Consider the following 16078-nt stretch of genomic DNA (forward strand, 5'->3'; position numbering starts at 1 on the left):
AACAACAAAGAGTCTGGTGGCACCTTAAAGACTAACAGATTTATTTGGGCATAAGCTTTCGTGAGTAAAAACCTCACTTCTTCGGATGCATCCGAAGAAGTGAGGTTTTTACTCACGAAAGCTTATGCCCAAATAAATCTGTTAGTCTTTAAGGTGCCACCAGACTCTTTGTTGTTATTGTTTGCATAGGAACACAAGCTATTTATATTCTTAGGACCAGATTGTTAGGCAGCTAACTACCTTTAAAAATCTGGCCTTTGCCGTCAAAACTCTGTGCTTGAATCAGGGACATAGCCACAGGTGGGCCTGCGTGCACAGTTGCCAACTTTCACACGGTAAATAAGCACCCCGACTTTCACAATAAGTCAAAAATCAAGCTAATCCCATTTCAAAACAAGCCAATCCCTAAGAATCCCACCACTCTCTGTGACTAGATCCCCCCAGCGTGCAGTGGGTGCACCCCAACTCTCTTCCCCCCACCCCTTGCCCCTGCTTGCAGGGAGCTGATAAAAAAAAAAAAAAAGGCAGCTACAAGCCAAAAACTAGCTAACGAGCAACTCACAAGCCAATTAAGCCAAAAACAAGCCCAATTTCTGCAGGTTTGGCATGTCTGCCTGGGTGGGTTGCAGCATACCCACTTAGAATCCAGGTCCATCCTCCCCCCCAGCCCCAGCTCTGCTCCAGCCCCAGTGCTTGCCCCGCCCAGACATGGAGGACACAGCACGCTAGGTGCACACACTCCCAGCCCAACCGGAGGGGGAGAGACAGCAGCAGAGTGCCTGACAAGCACATCACGCAAGCGTGCCGCAGCAGATGGAGGGCAGGCGGGCGGCGCGGCAAAGGAGATCCTCAAAAAAGATAGGCCTGCTGCCTCAAGGAGCATGGTATGGGGACGGGTGCCGGGAGCCATGCACACTGGAGAGCGGCGTCTCCTTCCAGAGCTGGGTGCACACAGGGGGCCCCTGGCCAGAATGTCCATTCCCCCCCAATCCTTCCTACCACCTGCCTCTGTCATTGCCTGCCCAGCCGAAGTCAGGGCCCACCCAAATGTCCCATGCTGGCTACGCCACTGGCTTGAATTGACAGAGCAAGTGAACTGAGGCACAGAATATAGGAACGCAGCATGAGTGGCTAATCTTGTGCAGAGTTCGGCCCCTGACTAGTCTTGGCTATTCTAGCTTGTGCCACCTAGTAACAGCCCCTAAGGGGCTCTTATACTAGCTGAGGATCACCAGAGCACAGCAGAGCACATTATTCATATGTCCATTCTCAGCTGTGCCCCCAAAATGCTGCCTGTGCAGGAAAGTGTGAAGGGAATAGGGGGAAAGGAGGCTATGCTGGCTCTGTGCCACCAGGATTGGATTATTGGATATGTTGGGTGTAACAGTTCAAGTGAATCAGAGCAAAGCACTTAATTTTCAAACGCAGGTCCTGATAGATGCATTGTAAGCATCCTGTCTCCTGATGTGAACTTTCCTACTGTGGTCCTGAGATGAAAGTATGTTGTTTCCTGTTTTTTAAAATCTTCATAAGAGAGGGGAGTGTTCCCATTAAAACACACACGGAAAAGCTGAGAACGCATGAAACTAAAGTGCCAAAACCTCCATCAAAAATAGAAAATGGAAAAGATTACAATTGAAAGCCAAGACTTGGAAACTTCTGACTACGTCCCATTGGTATTACTGCTAACCTTCCAACTATTTCCTGTTTATCAAAGTTTACTCCAGTGTGGTTTATAGCATACTGTGCTCCAAACTGAGACTTCAATTTATAAATACATAAAGTCTCAATATGATTTTTTGTTAACTTTGCACAAAGCAGATTTTTCTTACGCCTTTTGACAGCCATTTACAAAACATTTTGCTTTCTTTATAAAGGAACTATTTTATAAAATTTTCTTCCAAGTCTTGAAATGGCAAACTCATACCCTCACTGCCGTCTTAACGGCTAGACAAAGCAATTGCACTGTTGTGTTATCCTTTTTTATTTTTAGCCACAGTGTTGAAACAAAATTCTAAATAAAGCATGCAATTGAAACAAGGGGCAAGATGCTCTGCTGTTGTACGCTGGTGCAATTCTGTGACTTCATTGATGCTGAACCAGTTTACATCAGCAGAGGATTTGGCCCTAGGAAATGTCAACAGCAAAAAATTCCATTAAGGCTAAGGCTATATTGAGAAATTAAATGCAAAGAAGTCAGGAAAATCAATACCAGTTTTAACTCTCTGCTCCCCAAACTGGAATTAGGTTTGGAGTCAGGGTTAGATTTGGATTTTCTGTCCATATATAGACAGAAAATATTCTCCAGTCCAACCTCCTCCACCTTCTGGATGGATTGTGAGAGTTGAGAGAACTGAGAGCTAAAGAATGACCCCCAACTTGGAAATCCAGCAATTTATTAAATTACTTCCTACAACATCTCATTCCTCTTTAGGAACTGGAGGACCTAGAACTCTGCATTTAATTTAACTCCACTGTTTGGAGACCCACTCATACCTCTGCCATTCCTCCATGTACAGGCAAGAGACCCCAATGTACACCAGCCCTCCATATATGGGATGGAAACTCCCGTGTACCATCCCCATCAACATGTGGGCCAGGGACTGCAAGTGTCCTTACATATCCCCACCCATCCACCCTGTTGCTATGGGCTGGAGGCTCCTGCCCTTGAAAAGCCTCCTCTCATAGCTGGGAGGAGGGATGATGTTCATGTTGTACAGCTCTGCGGCCTCACTCTCTTCCTGCAGTGCAGGTGGGCTTTTAAGGCTCCAGGGCTGCAATGAAATACTCTAGTGTCATCTCTGACCTTAGCAAATATACATAATGTGCATATTAGACCCTTAACTGAGAATTTCCTGACAGTAGCTATGTTTAAATTCACAACCATAACTTTGCATTAAAACCATTTTTATTATACGCTCACCTGAATCATGGCCAAAGTTCATTATCCAGCTGTTTTTAAACAGTAATAAATATAGTTTTACACGCCAACTATCCCGTATCTCATCTCAGGGCCTCATCCTTCACCTTTAACCACATGTGCAATCCTTGATTTCAGTAGGACTATGCGCGTGACTAAGGCTTACTCACATGAATAAGGCTATTTATAGGAGTACAGAAGAGCTCCAATCTAGAGCACTGTGCGGGGCTATTTTTTTAATCCCGTCCACCCAGCAATTCCCATTCCCAGTCGCTCCCTCACTGTTTCTTGCATTTTTGTCCGGCTCCCACCCACAAAAACCTTAGATCCTTCAAATTCCACAAGAGAGACAGATTCCTCCATGCCGGTAAAAAACAAAACAAAACAAAACAAAACACAACCAGAGTTGGTTAATTATATATATAAATGGAATTCAGACAATATTTACCATTAAAGAATAAAATAAATCTTAAACCATGTAAAAAAGACTTTAACTCCTGTTCTAATAGATATCAAATCTCTTTCAATCCCTCACTTAAATGTAAGTATTAAAACCTTTATTTTTTTTTTGAAAGAAAAACTTGTTTTACACTGCTGAAATGCTATCTATGACTGACAAGAGATTTAGTGTTTTCCTGTAAATTCCTGCAGTCTGTTGGGTTGGGTTTTTTTACCCACCCAATCCCACCCAAAATAAAGTACATTTTACACGCTCCTGCTATTATGGCAGTGGGTCCTGCGGGACCCACGGGATCCCAATCCCTCTGCAGGCTCTACTCCACTCCTTGTAATAAGTTACTCATTGAGGGCTTGATTCAGCATCTTTTTAAGTCAGTGGAAAGACCTACTGGGCTCAAGGGGCATTAGATGAGGCATACATCACATGTGCCTATGTAACAGGTAAGGGGACAGAGATAATATTATCTGGGATTACTTTCCCTTTCCTGCATTTCAACCTACTCTTCTGCTGAAGCACAAGTCAGAGATCAGTCCTTTCAGGCCGGAGATTTACCGTGATACACTTTTGAGAGAAAGAGACTGACACAATTTCTTTAAAAACACAACACCCCAACATTTAATAAGTATAATAATTTATATGCAATATCTGACTTGGTTGTCAATATTTCCCATAAACAACTATTATGTGATAACCCTTTGGTGTTTTGCTCACAAACTTCCATACTTGCTGCTATTACAAGATATTGAGGAAATGTCTACCTTGACCCACACATATATCTTCACTTCCCTCCAACTTTCTCATGAAGTGAGCCCTTCTTGCAATGTGTGTAATTCAAAGTATATATGTCCCTTGAGCCTCTTACAACTAGAGCAATTCCACAGTTTTCTTCCAACTCCCCTGTACCCCTTCAGTAACAGCAGTCTTAACTCTTATAACCAGTAGTAACTTACAGTCTCCTGTAGTTCTCAGTGAGATAGGGAGCAGGTTATCTGGATCCAAATGGATTGGCACAATCTCTGAGACACAGACTTTGCCATCAACACTTTTTAATCCTGTGGGCTTCAGCTGCTGAGTTCCCCACAGGTGATCTCTGACTTCCCCTATTTATAGCCTCACTGAGCTCCAAGTGGCTCAGCCTTCAGATGGGGACTATGAGTAGATTCTGTCAGGGAGTTTGTCCACAATTCAAACCTGCCTTTATAGCTTCAAATCAGTTCCTGAGCATGTGTAGTGACTGCTACACACCAGATTGGATGTTTCTCGCTCTTCTAATGGAGTTACCCTGCCCAGCTCTGGCACAGTTCCCACCCCCCCTGCAATGAACCATGGATCTTCCCCACTGTTTCTTCCCTTATTTATACCAGTAAATGTTGCAGTGCAAGCAAATGGGTTACACATCAATGGGGCCAGGGTTCTAGTTAGAAGATGAATTGTCTGGACCTGAATGGCTAATATGAAGAGTTTGCACCATTCTGGCCTTTTGCATTTGATAACCACAGCAGGGGATCCCCGCAATCCAGTGCTATTATCTAAGCTACACACTGAGGAGATTTTGTGAAGAACAAATGACCCAGTGAGGCAGGGGCTGACCTTATCCTTTTGTTACCCAATAATGCATCACAAACCTGCTGTGTCCGGAGGTTTTGGGAAATATTTGGGTCATACACTCCACATGCCAGCAGCGTCTGTATTTGGAGCCGTTGAAAGAAGGGGCCAGATAAGTCTCTCTGTTTTGTTTACATGTGCTCTGCAGTCAGTCTTTTGTTTTGAGGAACAATATTTAATTTGAACATTCCCTTGGACTGAATTTCTTAGCTCTTCATAGATTATTAGGGTTGGAAGGGACCTCAGGAGATCATCTAGTCCAACCCCCTGCTCAAAGCAGGATCAATCCCCAACTAAATCCCCAGATGGCCCCTTCAAGGATTGAACTCACAACCCTGGGTTTAGCAGGCCAACGCTCAAACCACTGAGCTATCCCTCCCCCCTAACAATATTTTTCTTTAACTCTATCCTGTTGGATTCTCCAGTTTTCCCAATATAAGTGCGAGGTGTGTCCTTGCAAGCTATACAATGCTGCATTTCAGATCTAGGGATTACTTCTAAGCAGAGTACCTCCAACTCCTGGGATGGCAAAGGCTGGGAATGTTGCGAAGGCAGCACGCTCAACTACTGGGCAGGAGGCAGAATCCTAATTCAGAAAAGCACAAGTATCCCAATGAAGCCAATGGGACTATTTGTGTACTTAAAGTACACCTCTACCCCGATATAACACTGTCCTTGGGAGCCAAAAAATCTTACCGCGTTATAGGTGAAACCGCGTTATATCTAACTTGCTTTGATTCACCGGAGTGCGCAGCCCTGCCCTCCCCTCCCCCCCCCCCCCCCCGGAGCACTGCTTTACCGTGTTATATCCGAATTCATGTTATATCGGGTCGCATTATGTCGGGGTGGAGGTGTACATGCTTAAGTGCTTTGCTGGATCAGGGCCTTTATTCTTAAGCAGTTCCTCCCAGCTTTGCCAGGAGCAGTGCTGATAAATCCCAGAGGGACTCACACTCACCCACCCAATGGGCTTTATTTGTTTATATACATGCAGTTTTTATTTACGACCATCTGCTCTTCATAATATCGCAGGCTGGATGGACACAAGGTATTTGAGAGGGGAACAGAAATGACAAATGGAGCATGTTTTGAGCCCTTTATCTACTCTGTCTTGTGTTCTTATCCAAAGACAGTCCAGCAGGCTTGCTTCTTTTAAAGGGACATTGATATCTACTACCTGCCAAGGGTATGGGCACTGTAAACTGGCAACCTTCCCGACTAGCCTGGGAAATTATCAACTACACCCAGATCAGTCTTTAGCCTTTGCCTCTGGGCTCCATTTATTGTTCAAACAACCAGCAAACTTGCAAAAGGAAACAAACTTCCAGGTGAGGCTTTCTAGCCAGCCAGGACACCCAGGGCTTTCCACCTGGAGCCTTCCTTCTCCAGGAACTACTACAGGAGCAGTCTGTCCCTTTCCTCAGCTCTTTATAGGGAACACCTGTCCCTGTTTCAACTGCATAATTAACGGAGATATCCCATCTCCTAGAACTGGAAGGGACCTTGAAAGGTCATTCAGTGCAGCCCCCTGCCTTCACTAGCAGGACCAAGTACTGATTTTGCCCCAGATCCCCAAGTGGCCCCCTCAAGGATTGAACTCACAACCCTGGGTTTAGCAGGCCAATGCTCAAACCACTGAGCACCTTTCCAGGCCAGACTGTGTTAATGTCAATGAAACGCCCACGGTGATCCATAAGCGCCTGGAGAACCATAGAGAAATACCCCTTCCGATTAACGTACTCGGATCCTAGGTGGGGTGGTGCCAGAATAGGAATGTGCGTCCCATCTATCGCCCCTCCACAGTTAGGGAACCCCATTTGTGCAAAGCCATCCACTATTTCCTGCACGTTACCCAGAGTCACGGTTCTTCTGAGTAGGATGCGATTAATGGCCTTGCAAACTTGCATCAACACGATTCCAACGGTCGACTTTCCCACTCCAAACTGGTTTGCGACCAACCGGTAGCTGTCTAGAGTTGCCAGCTTCCAGATTGCAATAGCCACCCGCTTCTCCACTGGCAGGGCAGTTCTCAATCTCGTGTCCTTGCGCCGCAGGGTGGGGGCAAGCTCCTCACACAGTCCCATGAAAGTGGCTTTTCTCATCCGAAAGTTCTGCAGCCACTGCTCGTCATCCCAGACTTCCATGACGATGTGATCCCACCACTCGGTGCTTGTTTCCCGAGCCCAAAAGCGGCGTTCCACAATACTGAGCATGTCTGTGAATGCCACAAGCAATTTCGTGTCGTACGCGTTACGTGGCTCGATAGCATCGTCGGACTCCTCACTCTCACTGTCACTTTGGATCTTAAGGAATAGTTCGACAGCCAAACGTGACATGCTGGTGAGACAAGTCAGCATACGCCTCAGCAGTTCAGGCTCCATTTCCCACAGACAGATTGCGCTGCACAGAAACCGTTGAAAGATGGCGCCAAAGGTGGACGGAAACAAAGGGATTTCTGGGATGCGAAGCGATGCATCATGGGGCATTGGGACAGGACCCAGAATGCCCTGCCCCTATGCCCCCTTCCCACAATCCACGGCGCCAGAATGGGAAGAGGTGCTCTGTGGGATAGCTGCCCATAATGCACCGCTCCCAATAGCACTGCAATTGCCGCAAATGTGGCCACGACAGTGCGCTGGGCAGCTGTCAGTGTGGACAGACTGCAGCGCTTTCCCTACTCAGCTGCACAAAGTCAGGTTTAACTCACAGCGCTGTACATCTGCAAGTGTAGCCAAGGCCTAATTAGTGAACAGGGCTGGCAGGCCCCAGGCCTCTGGCTCCTGGAGAGACAGGCCATCCTGTTACAGACCATTGTTAATAACCAAGACACACAGGCAGTATAACACCTTGTAATTAGAGCTGGGCAAAGTATTCACAGCAAATGATTCATGGAATGAATTAATTCCTCTTTTCTGTCAGCAAACCATCTGCAATTTAGAATCATTTATTTGTTATGCAAAAGTCTTGGACAACTAGCTGGAGCACATATTTTAGCCTATGGATTGATTGTCACACACTAATAGTGATTCGAGATTTAAGCGTTCACTAGTCACGTGTAAAGACAAGGCACATAAATGTCAAGATTATTTCTATTCCTCTGATACTTATTTTTGTAAAATTGTCAAATGCCAGGGATTAAAATCCCCTCACTTCATTAATTTCAACCAAAGCAACAGTATCCAGTAAACTGCTTAATCACAGCAAGATACCATGGCAACATCAGCTTGATCAACAAGGAGTTGAATGATCAGCTGTAACTCCAAAGCCATGAAATAGAGATCCTTTCCTTTTTTAATGGAGATCAGTACTCCAGAGTCCTACCTGCATTGTATTACTGAGTGGCACATACTAGGGCTGTCGTTTATTCGCAGTTAACTCACACGATTAACTCAGAAAAATTAACTGCGATTTAAAAAAGTAATTGTGATTAATCATACTATGAAACAATAGAATACCAACTGAAATTTATTAAATATTTTTGGATGATTTTCTACATTTTCAAATATATTGATTTCAATAACAACACAGCAGGAGGACAGGAATGCCAGCATGGAGGCAGCTCACCCGACCCCTTTTCTATGTGGGGGTGGGGAGAACCATGCAAAAAGAACTCCCTCCAGGCATGGCTCCAAAGGGAGCCTAAGCTGAACTAGAAGTGATCCCTCTAGTCCACCAGCTGCATGTCATCACTCTCCTATGCCTTGGGACTGCTGTGTTTTCATGCTACTTTCATTCTCTTCTTCCTGTTGTAAGGCCCCATATCATGACCCTTTCACCTGCCAGCACTTAGTACCCCTCACCAGCCCATGCGTGCTTGTCACTGTCCTACATCCCCTGGCTCACTTGTCCCTGTTCCCACCAACAGAGCTGCTACACTGGGTTCTATATCACCAGACAATCTCCCATGCTGGGGCCAGAGGTGCTGGCTACAAGGACTTTAGAGTTGCTTTGCGCCAGTGGCACAGCACGCTGCAGTCCAGGATCTGGGCCACAGTCCTTTGTACTAGAAATTCTCATGAGCTTTTGAACTTTACAGGCTTGCCTCATGTGTAGCAGTTATTAACAAAGCAGGTGGGGTGGGAAGTAGTTAGCCAGAAATTATCAGGATGAACCACTCCTTCACGGATTTCCTGAAACTAACCAAAGTGTTTCCTCTCTCACAGAGGAAATCAGAGATTTTTCTAGATAGCCAATAAGAGTTGGTTAGTAGTAGAGATGGGCTTAAACTAAGAAACTTCATCCAAATCCACTGGAACTTCCTTTGAATCCAGATCCTAACTCTTCTCAGGTTTTGGAAAACAAACCCCAACACACAAGGTTTTGTCAGCTTAACATATCACCTCATTGCCCATCTATAGATAGCAGGTAAAAATCCTGGGCTCAAAAAAGAGACCCTATTTTGGGAAGACAGTATCAGCTTGTCTGGGGTGAACAAGACCATGAATTAAAGGATTCTGTCTCCCATTGACTCCAATAGGAACAAGTGTCATCCTCTAAATATGTGGCCAAACTTTCTGCATATTTATATTGCTTTGATTATTAATGATTGATAAGTGCCCAAAGTGTGCTGGCCCCTTTACAGAGAAACAAAACAATTGCAAACAATAAGCATGTTCTACGTTACTCACCTGAATAGTCTCATTGACTAATTGTTTAAGTGTTTACGGGCTCAGTGCCTAAAAAACTCAGACATCTGCTGTAAGGGAGGGTTCAAGTAAGAAGGGATGGGTGTGGAAAGGAAGGGTGATGGTTACCCAACAAGAATACTCAGTAGCTATGTTGCCTGTGTGTACATTTTAAGGTTTCTGCTATGGTGTTGTTAAGATCTAAAATGTCATTTTTATTTTTTTGAAATCTTTGGCCTGAGAGGTTCAATGCTGCCTTGGAGATTTGAATGCCCAGTCTAAAACCCTAGAAGCAGCACTGAAAAGCTCAGTCTTGGTTTCTACATTTTCTCATTGTGACAAAATCTACCCGGGTCCACACCCTACATGCTATTGTAATGATCTTTGCACAGTATGCCTTGTGAGCTATCATTTGAAAACTCATAATTTGCTAGTCATTATTGTTCTGGTAAAATATGTGTGGTAACCTTGTATGTGAAGTTATGAGTCCACTGTATGGTGTTATCAACACGTGTTTCAAACTGAGGTTGGCAGACAGGTCTTTCTCAAACAAAGGAATGTGTGCTCTGATTGATTTGCATTTAAGCAGTAAACAGTCATCGAGCAGGAAGGGAAGCAAAGGAGGCTCAAACAGGTGAGGAAAAAGCAGCAGGGAACGCCCTTCCCTATCGACTTTTGTCTCCTGGTACCCAGCCGGAAGTTTTTTTTCAAGAGAAGGACTGAAACTATAAAAAGAGGGACAAACACCCGCAAGACACACACCCCCGCTCATTGCATTCATGGCACATGAAGCGACAAAAGAAGCATTACTTGGATTCTGGGAGAAGGGGTCCTGACCTAGAGGGTTTGGTCAGTAAGCCTGCTGAAAGCATGTGCTGAGAAACCTTGCTTGAATCTGATATAGTGTGTTAAGTTAGGCACCAGAAGTGTTTTAACTTTATTTTCTTATAACCATTTCTGACTTTTAATAGGTCTCATTACGTGTACTCGCTTAAAATCTCTTTCTTTGTAGTCAATACACTTGTTTTATTGTTTTAGCTAATCCAGTGTGTTTAAATTGAAGTGTTTGGGAAACTCCACTTGGGTGGCAAGTTGTATGCCTATTATTTCTATTAAAGAAATAATGGACTTTATATAAACTTGTACTGTGCAGAAAAGGGCTGGGCAGTACAGGACATACATTTCTAAGACTGGGGATGTGTTGGGTCACCCTGCAGCATAACCAAGGCTGGTAAGAGCCAAGGTGTGACTGGCTGGCTGCAGCCCCTACACAGACATAGCTGGGAGTGACTTGCAGGCTGGAGGCTGTTTGTGAACAGTCCAGGCTGGAGGCTACAGCAGCAAAGTAGTGTAATGGGCACCCGAAGTCAGAGGGTAGGGGTGACACAGCTACTCATTAGGGTGGATTGTCCCTGTTATCCCATTACAGAGTTTGTTGTAATAAAAAGCTATTTTTATACACTGACTTGACTGTCTGTCTCCTAGAAAGTCTCAGAAGAGATCACGTGGTAGCCTGTCAAAGTGAAGAGTGCATGACAGCCTTGTTTGCTGACCTTAAGAGAGGAATGGGGACTGTCAGTCCCACTTCAACGGAGTTCAAGCTGGGATTTACCAAGACGGACAGTGCACTGTGATTATGGGACAAGGTTCTGTCTGAGTATTATTATTATTTTTTGCCTTGTATTTACCAGGGAAGATCAAAACTTTATTCCTCTGACCAAGAATCTCAGGCACAGTCTCCTAGAGCCATATCGTGTGCAAGAGACACTCACTTTACAAAAACAAAGAAGAGTAATGCTGAGCCACTGACAGCAACATGGGTGTATGTCACTACCAACTCGGAAGAGCAGTGTTTTACTCACACTTTACACAGGTGTAAGTGACTACACAAAGGGAAAGGCGGTAGATGATCATTCCCGCAGACGGTGTGATGTATGTTGTATCAGACAGTAGATGTCCTTTTCAGCAATCTCAGAAAAGTTTTATTTTCAGAGCTTGGCAGATACTAGGGAGGAATAAACCTTGATCGAGTACTGGATCGAGTAGGAGCCCTACGACAGTCTAAATTTGAGCTAAACTCACACCCTGAACCTTGTGGGGCTGCACCAGTCCACAAGATGCCTTCACTGAGATGCATTGGAAGAGTTTAGCTGGCAAAATCTGCCGACTTGACTGGAAGCCAGATGGGGAGAACTGCAGGGTGCTTTTTAAGGGGCCAGTTAAAGAGAATATGCAGTGGGGAATTGGAGTGATCAGTTTCCACACTTGGGATTTCCCCCTCCCTGTTTAGGCAACCTGTTTCCCAGGAGGAACCTCAAGAATTATGGGCAGTGAGTTTCTGGCTTCCAGCATGTTTTCTTGAAGGCAAATCAAATTTAGCAAGGTCCAAAGCTCAGCTGAAAATCGAGAAGCAGCAACCTGCATGGCTGATTCACACTAACCCGGATAATTGCTAGCAGTTCTTGGCTGTGAGGAAGCAGTCTAATATTGCCACAATGTTCACCAGCTGTCTTAGCAGCTACTTCAATTAAATAACCAACAGGACACAGGAGGTAACGAGAAGAATTCATATGAAAACATTAATTAAAGCTCTGTCCGACCTTAAAAGTGCTGTTTAAACTGAGACAGGGAATGCTAACATCAGCCAATCATAGATCCAACAGTACCCAGAATCGGCTGTAATATAATGAGGATAGCCCTGAGTGCAAAGACCTCCCATGTGACCTGCTGTACTTAAATTAGCTGCCCAGCTGAAACGAATAAACACTCAAAATAAGAAAGGCGGTTGAAGCAATTTCAAAGGTGAATAAAAGACTTTCCTCAAGCACAGCAGGAATAGTAGATTAGAGTTAAAATTAAGGCAAAAGACCATCCCAGCTGAATTCAGACCCAAATCCTGCAAAGATTTATGCATGTGCTGAACTTTAACTTTAGAGTGAATTACATTGGGCCTACTTCTCATTCTGGGTGCTCAGGCAATGTAAAGGGGCCCTCAAGTGGGCACAAATTGCATGCACACACTCTTTAAGGCTGCAATACGCTGTCAGAGTGGTGTAGGTAGGCCTCAGTGTTCAGCGGGCCTAGTCGAGAGCTTAAATCAAGCACGTGCACGAACCTTTATCGAATCAGTACTCGAAATCTAACCTATTGTCCATCCATTTAGTGCTGTGGGCTCACAATATTTTGTGTTCTAAATGTTTTGTCTAGATTTTGATCTTTTTTAAAAACAAAAAATTACTCGACATTTACTAAAATTAAAAAAAAAGCCATTTTAACGCAAAAAAACAGGAACTTTCCAGTTTGAAAATGTCAAAATGGGATGCTTAATCAGATTTGAACCCCCTCCTTCCTGCCCCGGTTTTGAATTGGGAGATTCGTTGAAACCAATCCAGTTCTGTGAACAGTTTTGTTTTTGAGGAATTGACATTTTTCCATGAAAAAATGGTTCAGTAACAAATTCCCCACCAGCTGTAATCTTGATCCTTGATTACGGTTCCTAAGTGATACTGGAATATAAATATTAATAATACAGACCATGCAGATACACCCTCCAGTGAGCATCTATAAAAGTGATTCTGCTGCAAGTATAAAATTAATAATAATAAACATAAGATAGAGGGCACAATTCAGGTCACTTTCTTTTATAAGTTTTAAAGATGGGTGGGTATGTTAGAGATGATAAATCCAAAAGCTTGATGATTTTGTGGCAAGGGCTGAAACCAGAATGCTCTTAGTATAGTTTTTGCTTCTACAATGGTCTAGAAAAAGCTGCCAAATGAAGTGAAGGCACTGGGATTTTGCATCCAAGTAGCAGACTGTCTTTTCAAGAGGAGTCAAGTCCCAGAATTATGCAATCCAGCCCATCTTCACCAGGAGAATCTCCAAGAAAGATAATATAGCCTGGGGCTGAAGCATCTTTTCCACAGAGCCCACTCCAGCTAACAGTGCAGTCAGGATTTGGGGGGGGCAGAGGGAGAGTAGTGGCAGAGGACCTTGACATAATTGGCCCTGGCCTCTGGCAGATCCCCTGGGATCCAGGCAGATCCATTAACCTCAGGGTGGTCTCGTTTTTAAGACATTAACAATGAGCAGGGTTAGATGATATGGGGGTAAAGAGCCCTGTCTGCATGGCAACTTTGCCCACTGCAGCCGCCAGCAGACCTGTACTGCTGGCAAATGATGTGTCTTTACTTCCCAGACAAGGCCTTGTAGTGCAGGGTCACTTCATTATATGAAGTGCTAAACCCTTTGGGATGTAACAATTATCACTTCCTAGACAGGCCCTTAAAGAGGCCTTACCCCTGCTCTCACGGCAGACCTGCCCATGCTATGATTTCACCCCAGAGACGATGGGTTTTCAGGTTGTACTTACGAAGAAATCCCTGTCTGAAAAACAACCTTCCCTATTCTCCCACCTCCTGGGAAATTAATCAGGAGCACCACAAATAAGGAGAAACAGCCTGGTCTCTGCATAGGGGGACACAAAGCACTCCCCTCCTGCAAGCACAGAGCTGGAATGCTCCTGAAGCACTCAGCCCTGAGAGCTCACAGCTGGCTGGGGAGATCAGCTAGCCGCCGGCTGCGCTCTAGGAGATAGAAACACTCAATATTATACACTCCTGGCATGCCCAGAAAGCTATGGAACAAATCTATGAATATTGCTGACCTATTTAGAGACAGTCAGTGTGGCTAGAGACAAAGAGATGACCGTTACATTGCTTCTCTCCATTCTTTAATATTCTGTCTATCTGATTCAAACCGACAGGGCTCCCTCTTGGCTGCATCAAAGAAATAGGATTTTTTTTTTTTTTTTTTAGAAAGTTAATATTGTCAGAGTAGAATTAGAAATGACACCTCTGCTCCATCAGAGAGGGAGAGGAATTGATTGGACAACTGTTGAAACAGTGTTGGCAGCGAATCAGACCCTTAGCCACCTGATCCAATGTAGATGATCTCTTGGCTTCATCCACATATGTCCATCTGTTATGCTGGCATTCTGACTGTTTACATATTAGTTACAATCTACTGCGGTTCAAAGGTGCCAAGTGACCCTGCATTCAGATAGGCAGCCAGGACACTATCTTGAGTGGCCTCTCTTTTGCAGAATGCTCCGTCCTCTATGCCAGCACTGAAGCTCTGGCACCGCATGTTTCTTTAAATGTGATCTCACCTGTTGACACTTGCCAAGAGAGAGTGCTTGGAGAGTACACATGCTGGTGGACTTTGACAGGTGGAATTGTTGTGGATTCCATAGAAACTCTGAAACTTTTGCCAGCTGGAATCATGTATGACAGCAGGTCCATGGCCCAAAATGACTGTAGATACCACCTGTTTGTCCCCTGCAATGTTTCTGTATCTAGGAAATCCCACACCATTCACCATCACTGGTGCAGCTTCACCAGCAGAAGAACTTGTACCTACTCAGCACATGTCTAGATGACAACGTGGTAAAATCTCCAGCCAATGCCAAGGCCCTATTTGCACTAGCTGCCACTGCTCCCACCATCAATCTGCCCTGAGGCTGGTGGTGAAATGGTGGAGGATTTCCCAAAAATGTCTAGACAAGGCCACAGATCTACAAAAGAGTGACTCCAGCAAAGCCTGAGATGTACATTGTGCATATCCCAAGAATTAGACAATTTGTTGAAGGGACAACAGTGCTGATTCATGACAACTCTCTAATATAGACAGGAAAAAGACAAGAGAACTTGTCATGATATTTTTGCCTCTGGAGCACTCCTGGGGAACTGTAGGGGAAAAGGTAGAGAAAAAAATGGCTAATTTCTCTACTTGCTGACATGTTTACATAACCAAACTTAAAGATGCCTGTTGCGAGAATGGCGAAGGAATTTGACCTTTTCTGCTAGGCTAGAGTAAGGAAGGAATGCCAAAGTCTGATTGCCTATTAAAAGAAATCAGCCTCTCTTTATTGCGCACTCCTGTCTGCATCTTATATAAATCTGCCGCCTGTGTTTGTCCCACTGTCTTGTATGGTGTCTTGAATCTGTGCATTTGGGTCTGGTTAAGCCAAATTATAACTGACTGTTAATGTCTTCATTTCTTCTGTGATGCCTGGAATAGCTGGAAGAAGGTGCAGCAATATTGGGAATGATACTAAATTTGGGCATAGACAGGTTGCATTATCTGCTACTTACTGTGGCCTGTTATCCTGTATTTATTTTTACTAACCATGTAATTAAATATTTTTGAAAATGTTAGCCACAACACAATAAAGCACATCAAACACGGATGTTCCCCTTATACTGAATGCCAGCACCAGTGAATAATCACTTAATGTAAAGTGTTATACAATGGGTCAGCAGGAAACTTCTGTGACGTGAGGGAGAGCATCTTCAACTTAAAAGGCTTTAATCAACTCAGACACAGGAGTACATGTAAGCAATTTATTATATTAGCTTGTTTTAGCCCGTTTGCTTAGAAGTGTGTTAGGCATTAGAAGCTATCTGA

The 16078-nt window shown here is 44.3% G+C and overlaps 1 protein-coding gene across 1 annotated transcript in view; it reads right to left on the reverse strand.

The window, feature by feature from the left end:
* The window catches only part of GPCPD1 (glycerophosphocholine phosphodiesterase 1), an 84495-nt gene extending 80146 nt beyond the window's left edge, over nucleotides 1-4349 (reverse strand). Inside the window, exon 1 of the mRNA XM_034764084.1 lies at nucleotides 4331-4349. The gene's annotated coding sequence lies outside the window, so the exon portion shown is untranslated. The remainder of the gene's footprint in view (nucleotides 1-4330) is intronic.
* Nucleotides 4350-16078: the final 11729 nt, after the last annotated feature.

Source organism: Trachemys scripta, chromosome 3, assembly GCF_013100865.1.
Source record: "Trachemys scripta elegans isolate TJP31775 chromosome 3, CAS_Tse_1.0, whole genome shotgun sequence".
In the NCBI taxonomy this organism is placed as follows: Eukaryota; Metazoa; Chordata; order Testudines; family Emydidae; genus Trachemys; species Trachemys scripta.